This window comes from Panthera onca, chromosome E3 (genome assembly GCF_046562875.1).
Source record: "Panthera onca isolate mPanOnc1 chromosome E3, mPanOnc1 haplotype 2, whole genome shotgun sequence".
In the NCBI taxonomy this organism is placed as follows: Eukaryota; Metazoa; Chordata; class Mammalia; order Carnivora; family Felidae; genus Panthera; species Panthera onca.
The window spans coordinates 38,981,140-38,986,328 of record NC_138354.1 but is presented as its reverse complement, the minus strand read 5'-3'; positions in this window follow the sequence as shown (position 1 = coordinate 38,986,328).

Genomic DNA, 5,189 nt, shown 5'->3' with positions numbered 1-5,189 from the left:
GCCCCAGCTGCAGGCCCGGTGCTACGCGGGCTCGGAGCAGAGCGTCGTGGGGCATGCCTGGTCTCGGACAGGTATGCTGGAGCACGTGGGGGGGGGGGGGGTACAGGGGAGCCGAACCCGGTGGGATGGGGGGATGGCGGTGCCAGGACATTAAGCCCGTGGCTCTTTCCGCAACAAAAACAGAAGGGCCTGAGTGGGCGCCTGCTGCACAGGGATGTTGGGGAGTAGTGGCAAGAGCTGAAGTAGTCTGACTGACTTTCAGAAACTTCAGGAAGGAAAGCAGGGTCCTTGAGCCCTTGGCCAGGACTTCTGTCTTTTCACTTCTGAGCTCCGATTACAAAAAGAGAACGTGTTCATGTGGTTCCAATAATTAAAAAGGTACCAGATGAGGCCCCTCCTACCCCTCCCCCAACCACTCAGCTCCCCTTCTGAGGAGCATCCAGTGTTTCAGTGTCATGGCCGTGCTTCCAGGCCCGTGCTAACAGGACCTGGTGGCGGGGCCTCGTGACCAGGGCTCTGCTCATACACGGCCACTCCTGAGTGCCATGTGTGCTAAGGAGAGCTGGCCTCTCCGACCACAGAGCCAGGAGTCATGGGGACTCCCAAGACCCACCCCTTTCCACAGACACAGCCCAGGGCAGTTGGGTGGTTTGGGCCAATTCACATGGGCCGTGGCCACCTAGGCTGAATCCTCATCGGTGCCCTGATCTGTGCAGGGACCAAGGGCAGCTGGGAGCCCCAGGCCGGGACAGTGCAGGCTTGAGCAGGCCCTCTCCCTGGAGGCCTTCACCCCAGCTCCCCTCTTCTTTTCCACAGGCTTTTCCAGTCCTCCTTTCTTTTCTGGTAACCTGTGGAAACCGCCGCCTCTGCCTCTGTCCTGGTCCTGCCCCCATGAGCGTGCACCGGCCCCGCTGGCCAGGTGAGGTGCGGCAGCATCCACTGTGGTCTGTTCCTTCCACTGCTCCCTTCCCCTCCGATGCCCATTCCTTCCAGTTCCTTCCTCCAGAGCCGGAATGAACTAATGGACGGCAGGAACCCAAGTGTTGTGGACAGACTTGACCCTGAAGACAGAGGAGCCTCAGAACAACGAGGGCGTGAGATAAAGGGAGTGCCAGACCCTTGTCCAACACCGGCTCCCAGAAGCCCGGGGTACGGGGAGCAGCCCCTGCCTGTCCATGGAGGGCTGGCTCACGGTGGGCGGGGCCAGGGAGGCTTTTCCCCCAGGCACAGAGCTCTGGGGCTCAGACCCTGACAGGAGAGGTCAGATAACGCAACAATTCCCCACTGCTCAGCTGGGAGGTCGGGCCCTCTGGCAGCATCCTGCGGGGGGCTTCATACTGTCGCGGACGGCACAGGGCTGCCCCAGGGAGCTGGGCTGAGGACAGGTGCCAGGGAGGTTCCTGGGGGTCTTCTCCCCAGTCCCCCAAGTCCACCAGCTGCAGCTCCGAAAGGATGTCTGTCGAAAGGGACCTGGCCTTCGGGGCTGGGGGTTGTCGTGTGCCTTGTGGTCCCTCAGCCCCTGGGGGCAGCGACAGGAGAGGCTATCAGCGCCAGGAGGTGCACGCAAACATCACTTGCTTCTGGCGTCACTCTCACCCCAATTCCCCAAAGCTGCTTGCTCCCCAAAGCTCCTCTCCAGAGGAGAGGGGGTAGCAGGGCCAGGCCCGGCGTGGCCACAGCGCGCCGGCCTGAGAGGAGAAGGAGGAACAGCCAGACCGGGGGGGCCTCCGGGGCAGTCACGCTTCCTTCCCTCAGAACTGCACAGTCTGGGGCCACCTCCACTCATGAGGTAGGAGAGAGGGATCCTCAAGACGAGGAGAAGCCGTGGGCAGGAGACACGCTCTCCCCCCTCCCCACCTCGTGACTGGTGGTGCCTCTCGGGGTGAGATCCCCGCCTGTGCACTGACCTTGGCTTCATGCTGAGGCCCAGTTTAGTGTCCTCTCTAATCTGAACCAACGGTGATTGTATGATTTTTATTTCTGCCCCGAGGGGTAAGGGCAGAGTCTTCTGGAAGGTTTTGCCTTGGACTTTCATAATTGAGCTCAGAGGCCTTGCCTTGCCCCCTCCCTCCCTGCCCCCAATCACTGCAGTGTCCAGCCCAGTGTTGAACAGATTGTAGTGTTTTGTCTCATTACAAACAAATAAACAGACTTTAATTGGTCACATCCTGTTTCTCCAGTGCCAGCCTGCTGCACTTTTGGCCCTACCTCTGTGGTCTCAGCTCCCGTGGCTGAGCACAGCTCAGAGACTGCGTGTGCACTGCCCTGTCCCAAGGATGGCTCCCAGCTGAAAGGGCCACTTGTTTTGTGTAATCTGCCAGAGAATGCGGTCCTGAGGCAGAGGTTCTAGAGCTGAGGGGCACAGCCGGCTTCAGCACAATCAGAAGGTCCTCAGCAGCTGCCTGTTGTTCTGGGGTCTCTGAGCGGCTCTTGGCCTTGAGCTGGGCCCGGTCCTCTCGGGAGGCACTGTCCTGGCTGAGAGAAGGTTCCGCAGGTGACTCAACACGGTTGTCAGGTGGGGACTCTGGGCCGGTGCCCCCGCCACAGGAGCCTCGTGGGAGCCTTGGGCCGGGACACCCCACCATGGCAGCCTGCGGCAGGGTGCCAGCGTGTCCCCGTCCCTAATGGGCCAAGCCCAGGACCAGGTGCTTCCACCAGCCTCTCCTTGGGGCTTCTGGCCACCCCGGGGTAGGGGGTCATGTTTGTCACTCCACTAGACAGATGAGGAAGAGTGGTTCAGGGCCTGGGAAGTACCCCGGGGCTGCACAGCAAGTGAACTGTGGCCCTGGAGCCCAGCCCAGGTGTGGACTCTCCAGAGCACATGTGCACTGCTCCCCAAGGGGTGGGCATCATCCAGACTGCCGTCCCTGGGGGCCAGGGCCTGCGGCGCCTGCAGAGCTGGGTGGGTGGGAGCCTCTGGGATGGGGACGGGGGTCGATGCTCCCACGGGGAGCTCTGAGCAGCACCTGCTGCTGGTAGGTCACATCCGGGTCATTTGTGCCAGCGGGTCCGGCTGCTTTCCTCTGATGGGTCAGCTTCAGCAGTAGGGAGGCGACTCCCTGGGGTCCCTGCCCAGTTGTGTGGCTGAGTATCACTGTTCCTTGTGGGGTGGGGGTTCTGGTCGAGCCTTTCCCTAAGAACAGCTGTGCCTTCCCAGGCTGGCCTTCCCACATCAGGTGTCGAGGACACCGCGTGTCCAAAGGGCCGGAAGGGACTCCTGGCGGCCAAGTTGGGTGCCTCCTAGCTGTTCAGGGAATGGGGTGGGGGCGCCCCAGGGCACTCAGTGCACGTTTCCACGAGTGTCGACTTGTTTGGGATGTGCCTTCACATCAACTCTGAGTCCCCAGGACGCTAGGACTGTGGCTTCGCTGTTTTTGGCCTATTCCGTGTGTTTTTCAAGAAAACCTCGGGAGGTTTAGGCAAGAGCCGTTTAGAGGTGAGCTAAGCGACTTTTCTTTGGAGCCAGCTTGTCATTGCAGCAAATGTCTCTCCCAGGGAAGAGCTGGGACTGCAGGTTGTCTGGTCTCCATGACCTCAAGTGGGGCGGCTCGACTGGGGCCAAGGGACCCGCTCCAGGAGGCCCAGAGCTTGGCCGTGCCTGTGGCCGCGGTTCCCTCCACGTGGCCTCCCCCGGGCCGACTTCGTTACCCATCATATGGGGGGCTCCTCCGGGGCACACACCAGAAGCTGCCAGGCCTCCTTCAGGCCACAAGTGACACCACGTCCCTTCTGCCACATTCTGCTGGTGAAGCAAGACCCAGAGCCAGTCCCAATTCCAGGTGGGGACTACACGAGCGAGAATACCAGGACACGTGCATCAGAGGCCACGGTGGCCACTGACCACATCCCAAGAGTTGGACCCCGGGGCAGCCTGTGCTCCTCCCTGAGCCCAACAGCTTCATCCAAAAGTGCAGGGATTGGGGCCCTGCCTCCAAGGACCATATACCATGGATTCTGGCAAGGTCTCACTTCTGCCCAGTGCTCAGGACAGTCTCCCTAACATCTGTCTTCAGCAGTCCACCTGGCCTTGGCCTTCTGGGGCAGCAGGGAGCCGCCCTTTTTGCCACTGCCCAGTGGCTCATCTGGTAGGTCCGCCAGGCGGCCGTGTCCCTGTCGCGGTCCGGCTGGAGGATTCAAACACCTACTCTCTTCAGTCCTCCTGGGGCTGCTGTCGCTGCTGCCACCTCAGGCTCCCACTGCCCAAGTGCACATCCACCCAGGGACCTGAGTCTCCAGAATCTGCTGACCAGGGGCCTACAAAATGTCCAAGGGTGGGACCGGGGTACAGGGGCAGGGTGGGGCTCTGAGGGATTATTTCCCTGCATCTGGAAGGAACCCAGGTATCCATAGTGTCCTTGACATCATCACATGTGGTCTGGTCCTGGGTCATCACCCAGGAGCCCATGGTGGGACGAGCTCAGCCCTAGCCCGAGCAGGGTTGCCAGGACTGGAAGTCAGCCACACGGGGGGCATTGAGACGAACCCAGGTCCTCCCATCCTGTCCCTGCTGGGCTGAGTTCTAGTGATGTAGAGCAGAGGGTCTCAACCAGAGTGATTCTGTCTCCCCCAGGGGACACTGGACCCTGGAGACACTTGGTTGACACATTGGGAGGAGAGTCCTATGGGAATCCAGTGGGTGGAGGCTGCTAGACATCCTACGATGCAGGGATGGCTGCTGCAACAAAGATCCAGCCCCAATGTCAACGGGGCTGATGCTGACACACGTTGGTACAGAGGTCCAAGCCGAGGTGCCTGGAGTCCAGCCCAGCAGGGAGAAGGGCTGTGCCCATCCTGCCTGGAGGGACAGGACGGCCGGGGTTCCCCACGGAGAAGTGAACTCAACCAAGGCCTAGGTGAGCGGCGGCGTGGGGTTCAGACCAGCATCTCTGCCCAGGTTGGGAGCTTGCTCTCTTCCTGGCACGCTCCCTACACATGGCCTGCTTTCGTTTGTACTCTGCTGCCTCGGCCAGAATCCCACGCCTCGCATTTAGGTCTGTCGAGACCTTGCCCGTCCGGGAAGCCTTCTGGGAGTCTCACCCAGAAGAAGGTGTTCACTCCTCAACCAAGGGTGGGAGCACCTTGGATCCTCCCTGGCATCAACCCAGAACTTTGCTCTCAGTGCAGCTGGCAACTTCTCTGAGAGACTCTGTGCATTGACCTCCCCACAGACCGACCCAGGGACAAGAAGG